At 34.7% G+C, this 12,501-nt stretch overlaps 1 non-coding gene and 1 pseudogene across 1 annotated transcript; both read right to left on the bottom strand.

The window, feature by feature from the left end:
* Positions 1-2,125: 2,125 nt before the first annotated feature.
* Positions 2,126-12,205, bottom strand: LOC112175212 (annotated as a pseudogene).
* On the bottom strand, positions 6,628-6,701 carry TRNAA-CGC. The gene has a single exon. It is a non-coding gene; the product is annotated as a tRNA-Ala (tRNA).
* Positions 12,206-12,501: the final 296 nt, after the last annotated feature.

The following is a 12,501-nucleotide window of genomic DNA, read 5'->3' as shown; positions in this document are numbered from 1 at the left end:
TAAGAGTGTGTAGTACTCTTTTTCTTTCATAAGGAGTATCGTCTCTCTCGGATTATACCCTTATACATATGGTTTAATGAGCCCACTTTTGATTGAGTATTCTTAGTGTTTCTAATGTTTTTATTTTTTTTTATTTTCTAATTAGATGGATTCAGTTTTTCAATGGATCTCAAAGCTGAATGAAAATAACACGAAAGTTTTGATCAAGACTTTGATGTGGATTAATTCCGATCCACTTGCTTGACCTTGACTCTAACCAAAATAAGTTGGACGTTTGTACGGAAGTATGTACAAATCAAAAGAAAACATGTCTGGATATTGCAAAATGGGACTAGTAGAAAAAAAAAAAAAATCTAAATCACTGGATAACAATAAGGTGATTGAAATTTATTTACTTTCCATCAGTATCATCCACCATTGGATTTAGATCTAACGGCAGTTGAGTACAACTGATCATGAAAATAACTGAGTAGATGTACGAAATCAAATGTACGAAATACTAAAGCAAATGTACGAAATCAATAAAATAGATTCATCATTGACCCTGCAAGCTCGGACGGTAACTGTAGAAAACTAAGCAGAGACTAAACAAGACTTGCTTGCTCAAGCAAAATCTCAAATAGTTGGTGTGCATTTTTACTATTGAACTTCAAATCTGTTTCTGCCATCAGAATAAAAGTTCTGCCACAGAAAATGAACACAAAATTCAAACAGAAATTTTTTCAATGAAAACAATTTGTGCATCTTTACTGCGTTTCACCCCTAATTGAGCTTTGGGATTGATTAAGAAACACGAGAATATACATCTTCATGTCAAGGACTCAAAACATATACCCGAAAGAATATACATCTTCGGCCAAGTTTGTCCCATCCTAGTTTCTTACTTAAATCTTCCGTATACAATACGTATTCAATCAATAATTGGAAACAATTAAATCTCCAAACATATTTAATAATTTTAATTAAACAATCAAACAAGCAAGTATAGAAGCATATCATACAGAAGTCCATATATGACTCACGCATAAAAGAGCCAAGAATCTGGCAGGTGCTATCACAGACTTTGAAGATTTCATAGCCTTTACCCACAAGCTGAAACCATCGTTTAAATCATGATTACAAAAGCTTCCTGCTTTTAACCCATTAAACACTAAAACTAGCCTATATAGCACAATCACAATAAAGAAACAGAAATTGGAGAAGAACTCATACAATCCAAATTTGATAACCGAAGAATTGGAAAAGAAACTGAAAAATTAAGCTTCAGCAGATATGAAACAAAAGCTCCAACTGAAATTAAGAATGATAGGAACTCACCCAATCCTTCAATTCTTGTTCTTGCATGAACTCTAATTTCACAGTAGGTTGTTCCGGAGACCGCTCATTGTTTGGGCTTCGTGAAAGACATACCAGGAGTTTTGTGAAGAGCAAAGTACTGAAGCACGACGAGGAATATTGAGAGAGAAGCCGAAAATTTGGGAAGAAAATCAGTTTGTGAGCGAGAGACTCCATGTTCGCGCGAACTCTTTTTATTTTTCAAAAAATTTCGTTTTGTTTTGAGATGATAGATGATACTCTGAAAATATGAAGATGTGCTTGGAGGTAGATAAAAAAAAATATATAAAAAAAATAACAAAACAAAACAAAAGGAAAAGGATAAAGCATCGGTACTAGCGGTTCCCCATTTCCCGCTATTCCTCAATCTTTTTGTTTTTTCCAATACTTAGTTGAATCTGCAGCTTAGCCTTATCTTATCTGTTCACAATATTTCAAAATAATAAAATAATATCAGGTCTTATAAGAACTGATGTCTATATTCTTAATAGACATCAGAAAATATCAAATTCGATGTCTAAATTTTTAAGACATCAGTTTTCTTCTCAACCGATATCTTTTAAGTGATGTTTATTAAAAGATTTGTAGTAGTGCATTCTCCTTTTTCCAAACTTTTGTTATATTTATAATAAAATCAAGAACTCATTTATGCAGATCAATAATTGTTATTTACAGAGTTGGTACCCTTTTGTGAATCTTGTATAGCTTGCTTCAAGATCTCTACTACCTGATTCATTGTTGGCCGGTCTTTTGCATTCTTGTTTTTGGCAGCTATCTGCCAGCTTGGCGATTACTGGTCTCTCAGGAGCGGATCTATTATCATGCTGAACTTTTTACTGTCTGCAGGGTACTGTCTAACCCAATAAAGATGGCCTGTTTCAACATACTCTGGGGCAGCATATCCATGAGTCCCTACCACCCGGTAACAAAAGCAAATACAATATGAACCAGGGAAAATGTTAAATAGAAGCAAAGAATCAGAAAGGCGAATAATAACTAATACCAATTGTCCTCTCAATATTGCAATTTAAACAAGATTCTGCCAACCTCCAAATGAAGTTGACATTGATTTCTAAAAGAACTTGGGGTAGTAATAAAATAAGTCATCTATTATCTACTTACTGCTGTCGATACATAAGTACGGTCACCCTTTGGCCCTTATCTAGCAAGCCCAAAGTCTGAGTGCTTCGGCTTAAAGTCCTCATCCAAGAGCAAATTGGAGGATTTGAAATCTCGATATATCACCTATTCAAACAATGCAACAAAAAAGGTTCAACAAAGTACATAAAAATTCTTGTCTTCAAACAAATAAAGAGCTACCATGCGAGGTAAGCCATTATCTACCATCCTTAAATACACTCTTTAGCATTTGGATATTGATGGGCAGAAGCAAAAATAGAAGACAGCTTTTGTTTCAGGCTCACAAGCAGAGCTGAACCAAATCTATGATGTAGTATTATAACATTAACATTAAAGCACAGAAAGCATTTTTAAGTAGCGAGAATTAAAATTTTTCCCCTTAATTGACTTTCAGCTACAGCAATGGAAGAACAAGATCAGGGGACTAGTGTGTTGAAGTAAACAGTGGGTACCTATTAACGCGCAGAAATTACACAATGATAATTTAGTTCATGCTTCTTTTATATTACTCCCAAGTTTTATGTCCAATTTCGATTTGTACTAGACAGCAAAGAAGAGTGCATTGTCATTTGAAGGTTTTGAACTCAAGAACTCTTATACTATGTGACACAACCACAGGGTCCCAACAGCTAAAGCTTTTAGAGAACAGAATACATCAAGATTATGGACAGTTACTGAAGTGACAATGTCCAACAATGTATGTAACTGAAGGCAATTATATTATTAGCAGATACAATTTAAGTTCCAAAACCAGAGATGCCACTATAAATGCAGCAAACAAGTAAAAGATGTATGACGTAATAAGTAGTTGCTACATTCCTAGTCCTACTTCTAATACTTCACTAGCTTAAGCAGGTCGTTATATTGATTTGGTATTCCATTGGTCAAATTCACATAGATGAGTCACATGTTCACATGATATGGTAGTTCTACATTCCAAACAAACTCAAAGGAAATGTATGGTCACACATAGGTCAAATAAATGAAAACTATATTCACCTGGACTTCCAGTCCCTCGTGTAGATAAGCCAATCCGAGCTTGAGCAGCACCAAGCATTATTTGTAACCTCGTGATCCAAGGAAGAGGGTTCAAAACCCTGTTGAAAAGATGATCTTCTAAGCTCCTATTAGGCATATATTCACATACCAATAGCCGTTGGATCCCTCTTTCTCCATCTATAGAGCAATATCCTAGAAGCTTTGCTAGATTTGGGTGATTTAACACACCAAGAAATTGAACCTCTGCAAGCCATTCTTTATGACCCTAAATGAAAAGTTGAAAACAGCAACGAACCATAAGCTTGACAAGCAAATAGATAAAATGATAGAGAGGCACAAAATGTCACAATGTCTCCAAAATGGGCGTTTAAAAAAGGATAACTTTGAACTTAGAGTTCAGTTGAATGTGCGAGTCATTGTAACAGGTAAGAGCATTGTCAGACAAAAGAACGCTGCATGATATGTTTTCCAGCTGAGAGAAACAAGTCTATTTACCATTAACTTTAGGAATGCTTTTGAAACACTACATGAAATCCATTTGCCTAATTCTATTCACTTTCCTTTTGGTTCTTGCTAACACTACAAATGATGATATTCTCTCCACATGTATATAAAATCCCAGACCCAATAAATCTACTAAACAGAACACATGTACTATCATTTAAAAACCATATGTTTATTAACAAATGCAGAACAGGGCCACTACTAGAAGTATAGTCAAAACATGAAGATATATATATATATATATATATATATATATATACATAGATCCTATCCAGAGCGGAGCTCCGCTTTGAAATTAACTTGTGAAGTTCGAGTTTTCGGTCACTTTTCGGTCGTATATCCACATCTCGACCGTTCAGTTTTTAGGTATTAGTGTATAGATCATCTCTGCAAATTTTCAGCCAAATTGATGATAGTTAAGTTATCCAACTCGCTTAAACCAATGGATGGACTGAATCTGTCAACCTGAACCGTACTAGCTTTAAGGCAGTTATCAATGCCTTAACGATCATCATTTTGGCTGAAAATTTCCAGAGATGATCTATACACTAGTACCTAAAAACTGAACGGTCGAGATGTGGATATGCGACTGAAAAGTGACCAAAAACTCGAACTTCACATGATTAATTTCAAAGCGGAGCTCCGCTCTAGATAGGATCTGTGTGTGTGTATATATATATATATATATATATATATATATATATATATATATATACGGACGCGTTCCAAAGAGGACGTCCGCACTTTCGCTGAAGTGCGGACGACGACACTGCAGCCCAACTCAGGCCACGACGGCGCGACGCTGCTTGCCGGAGGGAGACCCCCGTGCGGAGGGGTCTGCGGTTGAGTGGAGTCGCCGGCGACGGGTTTTCAGGTGCTGCACAGAACCTGCAGTTGCAGGTGAGGTGGCTGCCCAGAAACCGGCAACCCCGACCTCCTCCAACCTCGAACGGTGCCCAGAAGCCGTCTAGGATGCTTCCGGCCTCCTTCCGGCCCGATTCGCTCCGCCGTCGACGCCTGAGCTGGGCTGCAGCGCCTGCGTTAGCACTTTAGCGAAGTGCGGACGTCCGCTTCAGAACCAGCCTGTATATATATATATATATATATATATATATGTTATAAATATTATATAAATGTGGTTGTCCACTGTAAATACTCATTAGTTATGTCCTTATGATGTAAACACTACTCCTATATAAAGGGGTCTAATGAGAATAAAATAGACACTTCTACCTCCTCCCTACTCTGTTTCTCTCTTCTATCTCTCTCTAATTCTCTAGTTTATAACACGTTATCAGCACGAATTTGCTCTTATTTTTCTTCTTCTTCTTCTTCTTCTTTGAACTCCATGATGATCTGCAAGTCTTATGGTGCAACATAGTTGCTTATACCGAGGCAAATGATCTATGAGTTTCTATTTTTCTCTATAGATGAATATCAATTTTCTTTATGCGATCATTTACATATATTTGTATGTATCTTTTATATAATCTAATTGTTGAAATTTATATTTCATATGCGACAATGAGAACTACATGTTCCATTGCTCAAGACTCGAGTCCTCTGACCGAGTAGTCTTAGAACCTATGGTTCTATAGACATCACACGAATGTTTTTCTCGTGTGTTCCCTATGGGATCCATTGTTCATATTTATGAACTCTTCGAAACCTTTGTTTCGTATATGAATTTTTCATAGAACATATTGTTCTAATAATTATGGATCCTAATATATCTCATCTTTTCTGTTTGTAGAAAGATGAAGCATCTAACAAAATTGGATTTTGATCCTCTTAAAATTTCTGGCAAGAACTATTTGATGCTGAAATTTACCTTATGGCTAAAAACCTTGGAAATGCCATCAAAGTTGACAATTAGTCATCTGTGCAAGAGCCCGCCAAACCTATGATTTTCTTGCTTTATCATCTTGATAAGATCCTAAAAGATGATTACCTTACTGTGAAAGATCCACTTGAGATTTGGCAAGCATTGGCTGATCGATTTGTTCACCAGAAAACCATTGTTCTATCTAGAGCACGATATGAATGGACGCATTTTGCGCCTTCAGAACTTTAAATCTGTCACTGATTTTCAATTCCGCTAAACATATGATTACCTCCCAACTAAAATTATGTGGAGAATCTGTCAGTGAAGATAACAAGTTCAAAGTCTCTGATTTTTTTGTCGACAATGGAAAAACATGTTGATGACATGATCAGCGCCAATTTTCTTGACACCAATAAATTTTAAGCCTATGTTTAGGCCGTTTTTTTTGTCTCTATTTATTTTGTTTAGTCATTTTAAGCCTATGCTTTGGCACCGATTAAACGTAATTATGTTGTATTATCATTATCTGTTTAATCATATTTATTATGTTTAAATTACCTTTATTACAATTCTTTCATAACTGAATTTGTCATGAGTATTTGTTGCAAGAGCTACAATTATCATGATAATGTTTTTAATTGTCATTATCTAGTAGTTATTGTTATTAATAACTCATTTTATTATTATTCTATTATCATTATTTGATACTTACCATAGTTATTTATTTTATGTGATCATAATGAACATTTATTATTTATGATTATTTTTGTCATATCTACCTCATATGATTATGTGGTTTGTGAAAAAAATAACAAAATTTATTTTTCCATCGCTGGGACTTGAACCCAGGTCTTTTTGGATGCGAACCAAATATCCTAACCAATTAGACTACAACAGTTTTATTGATTATTTTGTTATAATGTTATATTAATGCATGTTTCAATTATTGACTCTAAATGAATCTATCTCTATTTTGGCATATGGTACTCACATATTGGTATTAAAAATATCAATTATATTTTCAACAAAATCGAGGTATGTATTTTCATGAGTTTGACAACTTCAATTTAATTTCCTCTTATTATCTTATCTGATAATTTAATATAAAATTGTCACTTTATAATGAGATCGAAACTACATGTTTCTTGATCCAATTACATGTGGACTTAAAATTCCTCCACTGATTGTTATACAATCAAATAAATCGAAACCTCTTGTTTCTTGATCTCCAATTATGTCAGGACCTTTGTCCCTTCTCTTTATGAGTACATGTGAGCCTCTGTTCACTCTATTTTTAGAACATGCTTCTAATTGTGAAGACTCAAACCAAATGTTTTGAGTATGAGGACTATGGTCCCTAAATCTATTATTATTGGAGTATATGCTTATACCCATATGGACAGCTGTCCCAGACTCAAATTTGAGTATATAATTTTGACATTTGTTTTCAGTGTCAAACAATAATATGAACAACGTGTTCATTAATAAATTCAATTTGAACCATGAATGTTCATGATAAATATAATGACAAACATAGTTGTCTTGCATGCATATAATGCAACTATGGACATGATCCATTGCAATTGTTGATAATTTTTCACAATTGATGCTTCCAAAAGCTAAGGTAACAATCATCTCAAGAGCTGCAGATCTTGATTGATGGCCGACTCCAATTGAGCTCATATTATGTTACATATATGGAATACCACTGCATATATTGGTGATGAAATTTTCACCTAAATTAAGTTGTATTAATCAACTATGAGTATACCACTGTATACTATATCATGAATTAAAAATTTCATTGAGCCAAATAAATTTATTTTGGCGTGACTAATGTGTCATTATTATGTCATGTAGACTCATCTACATACATACTCTACATATTGCAAACTTTCCTAACGAGGATATTATAATTTATCGCATATTGGCGAGTTGTCACTTTAATGGGACAATCCTCCCGCCATTAGAAGGAGCAATATCGTTTATGAAAAACGACATGAATTGGTGTGTAATATCTATTCACCATGTCTCATTTTAATTTTGAGAAAAAATCTCAATTCATTATCTTCTTGACCTAAAAATTGGTTTGGGCCCGCCACCCACCAATAGATTTTCAATCCAATATTTATGAACACATATTTTTGTGTGGTCAAATCTGATAGTCTTCCCGCCGTTAGGGGGAGGAAAGACTAATGTAACGGCGTGAATTATGTGGGATATATCCACTAAGTCCAATGTTTTAATCTCCCTTTAAAGGAATATTATACAAGCCCTATAACACTCTTCATGAGGTTATACAAAGATCCACATTCTCTAATTAATTTGTCCTAAAGAGACAATATATTCCTAAAAGAGGAATGAGTACTTGATATCAACAAAGCTTATTATAGCTAATGCATGCATATATAAATGTGTGAGATCGAAATTTGATGATATCTCATCTATAGTAGCGCTACTGAAAATCATCAGGGGCTGTATACTATACCACGTTTCGATGTGTACATCGACAAATTATAATATTGGCCAAATTGGAAAGAGGCAATTCCAATGAATTTGATTATTGGAAACATGATGAAATATTTGGACTTTATAACCCCTAAAATATAAGAGGGTGTTCATTCTAGTGAATTAAAATCACTATGACACAAGTCTCTTTAGAGAGACATGGGACTTATCATTCTTCTCCAAGCGACAACTTTTCTATAAGTACAGTGTTATATTGACGAGAGACTTATGGCATGTTGTCTTGGCTAATATGAAGATCTTAAAGGAAATTGCTAAAAGCAAATTCCCAAATCCTATGTGTCATTATAAGCATATTGCTTAATCAAATCCTTGACCGATTCATATTGCCAAAGGCAAGTCCATGAATGAATGAGCTTAAAGCTCACTCATGGAATCAAAAGTCTAAAGCTCATACATACTCATTCAATTATGGTCAAAGTGACTTATTGCCTCAATGAGTACTATGACAAGACTAAGAAATCGAATTCGAATCATGCTCACAATGTTGCAACATATTCTAACTTTCGCGAAGTTATGAATTTGTCTAGAGCTCATATTGAGCCTATATGAAATTATAAATTACACAAATTGATATTTATGGCTAATTATGCCATACTTGAATTTCAATGCTCGGATAAAGGTAAATGTGTCAGTTGTTGTTCCTTTATATTGTTATTCTTTAACTAATATCTTTATCTATAATTTGAGCAAATGAAAATGGTTCTACTCTTATCATGTCAGGTAAGATTCATTAAGAACATTATAGTTTTATTGGTAATGCCCTAAGTTTTGCAGGAATTGTAATTCATGATGAGTCCCCTTTATGCAAAGTACACATGGTCTCACCTATGTGATCGACACACCATATCTAATATACATGGTGCATGTATTTTATTACATACATGACTGAAGCTTGCAACAATCAAGGGGAGATTCTCATCAGGGGGAGCATTCAAAATTATGCTACCTAGGACGTATGCGCGTTGAACTCTTTTTCTCCTTCGACCAGGGTTGTTTTTGTCCCACTGGGTTTTGTTACCTGGCAAGGTTTTTGACGAGGCAACATTAAGCGCGTCCAACACCATATCATTTAGTGGTGGACATCCAAGGGGGAGTGTTATAAATATTATATAAATGTGGTTGTCCACTGTAAATACTCATTAGTTATGTCCTTATGATGTAAACACTACTCCTATATAAAGGGGTCTAATGAGAATAAAATAGACACTTCTACCTCCTCCATACTCTGTTTCTCTCTTCTATCTCTCTCTAATTCTCTAGTTTATAACAATATATATATATATATATATATATATATATATATAACTATTCTTTAGGAATAATTCAAACCCAAAAACAAGGTAATATAATTCACTATCTAATAATAACAACTCTTTCGGATCAGATTATAAGACCATTCAATGCTACCATCACAATCATTCAACATCCAAGACTAAGAAAACCAATCAGCCAAGCAGTAATGGACAAAAACCAAGTGGAATAAAACAGACAGAAAAAATGGAAAAATTAACCAAACAGTTAAAGTTCCTCAATGGAATGAAACTATGAAAGACTGTCAGAGTGCAACTCCACTGGCACCGGCCTTTTTGTCCGTTTTATCAAAGAGAAGAATGTCCAGGAAGAAAAGGAAACTGTTCTTGTGTAGAAAATTTGTTTTAAGTGCATCTTTATATACAAACTGAGTATCCGAGTATATGGTTAATTACTATTATATAGTGGGAAAAAAACAAAGGGAAAGAGTGAGGGATAAAAGGAGTAATTAATTATAAGCAAGGCATACTTGGCATCAGATGCTGAGGCTTAAGATGGTTAAACTATTCCCTGTATATTTCTTCATTACCTGAATGGTCAGTTGATGTTCATTCAAACCAAGTTGTCATCTAGTTTAGCGGATGTTCAGACGACTCTTGAGAATAGTTGTCAACCTAGTCCTGTGTGTCAAGTAATATGCGTTCATGCTTCTTAGTGAAAGCATCTACAACTTCCAATAGATCAGCTCTAATTTCTATTTTCTTTGCTTATTGTTTCAATATAGCTACCCTGCGGGAAATGGAAGACTCATACTAACCCTTTCTGATATACTTAATGTTGGAAACAAACAATATCATGTCTACATATGTGAAAGAAAAAAAAAAGAGGGTGCAGGCAGGTGGAGTTTAGAGATGTATAAATATTTTGCAGCTCATAGAAATGCACAAAAACTAAAGATCTATACCAAACTGGTTTCTTTACTTCACTTATCTCTTTCTTGAATTGAGTTTTAACAGCCACCAGTTCATCCCTGTTGAGCTCAAACCTCCCTAATTTCAAGACTTTAGAATGCTTCTTCTTGTTTTTGCTGATGAACAAGAAACTAGTTCTTGTAGGAAAGTTCAGTGTCCCTTCAAAATTACCATCTTTACCATGAAGAAGAAAAAGGGCTTCATGCAAATATTAACGTAGCTTAATTTAACAAACTAATACCGTTTTGAGTGTTTTAGCAAATTAGTTGACAACTTCAGATAAAGCAACCAAAGTAAATGTCAAAAGGCCAAATCATCAACCACTTATTAGCCACTAGGTTTGCATATATATTTCTGTACAATACAGTAGGTCAGAGCAGAAACATAACACTAGCCTTTCAGAAAAATAAAGATAACATTGCATGGAAAATCTGAGATAAATTTATTATTTCATCATCATGACAGGCAGAAGCGTTGGACTAATCATAAAATAATTGTCAGGAAGAATTCTAACTTCATAGTTTTAATTCCTCTGCATAAATAGAAATTTGAACTTTCCGGACCACTGCTAACACTGAAATCCCCCAAAGATGGGACTACTCAAGTCTCAAGATCCTGGTATCTCCAATTCTCCAGTGACAAAGAAAGTGAGAAAACTAATGGTATCAGAAACCTAGAATTTTATTATGTTAGTATGGCAACCTAAAATTATCGGATGGTACAAGGATAGAATTTATATCACAATGACGGTGTACATGGAAAAAAGGAACAGCAAACCCCATGGATGATTGGTAAAGCTAATACTGTTCTAGTTCTTTTCTAATTCTGTTATGTTTATTCAACTATATTTTAGAGTCTTTCAAGTTAATAATACTAGCAGAGTATAATTTATTGTTATGGACTTGCATAAGAGTTGGATATCAGTGCTTGCTTAAAACCACAACTTTACTCTTGTGTGCAAAGTATCCCTTCAGCAGACTTTTGTGTATTAGCATCGCCATTATGCCCTCCACCTACAAATTTGACCAGATATTTGATTAAATAGCCTATCAACAACAGAAACTGGAAATAAAACAAGATTGAAAGGGACAGCAGAGCAAGTACCTCATCCACATCAATGACCATTTCAATGCTTTGACAATTACTTCCAACTTCAGCTGGTGAGCTTTGCTTGGGTCCTTCTGCTTTTGGATAATATAACTGCACAATGAAGAAAGCATCATCATGAATTGAATCTTCAGAGAAATTATACTGTCAGAGGGCGGATTTATAGTTGCTTGGGAACTTGCATCTTTTTTCAACAATCTCTGATAGACCTGAAGTTCTAGCTTCTCTAGGACAAGATATACAGCAAACCTAAAGAACCTGATATATTTCAAATAAATTAGTATCTCATAGAAAATGCAGTACAATCTCCAGCTTTTCACAATGAAAGCAATTCATACCTGTCTTCATGCTCTTGAAAAGCATGCCGAAGAAGTCGGAGGTCGCCTCTTCTTAGAGCTTGCACAACTTTTCCATACTGCAAAAGCAAGGATGTTCTCAACTAGAAGTCAAATGAATGAACGGAAACTATAGCATTATAAGTTTTGGGTCTGACTCTGTTCACTTCACATTCCACCCACCCAGCAATGCTAGTATGAACATTATTCAGGATATAGAATGTACCAGCACAACAAAAGTAGTTATTTTCCCTCCCTCCCTCCCCTATAAATACACCCCTTAAAGTCTATAATGCCAATGAACATATGCAGCAAGCACGTGCATGTACACCAGATTATGGATACATTCAGTTCATTTGAAAGGAGTGTTATTAAACCCATGTACACCAGATTATACATAGACATACATACAGAGTATTTTGTCCTTGTCAGTTTCACTTACGTACACCAGCATGTAAGCGTGTGAATATTTTGTAAATTTGAAAGGAGTGTTAAACCCAGGGTT

The sequence above is a fragment of the Rosa chinensis genome, chromosome 7, assembly GCF_002994745.2.
Source record: "Rosa chinensis cultivar Old Blush chromosome 7, RchiOBHm-V2, whole genome shotgun sequence".
NCBI lineage: Eukaryota > Viridiplantae > Streptophyta > Magnoliopsida > Rosales > Rosaceae > Rosa > Rosa chinensis.
The sequence above is the reverse complement of the archived record's forward strand: the minus strand, read 5'-3'. Positions and strand labels throughout refer to the sequence as shown.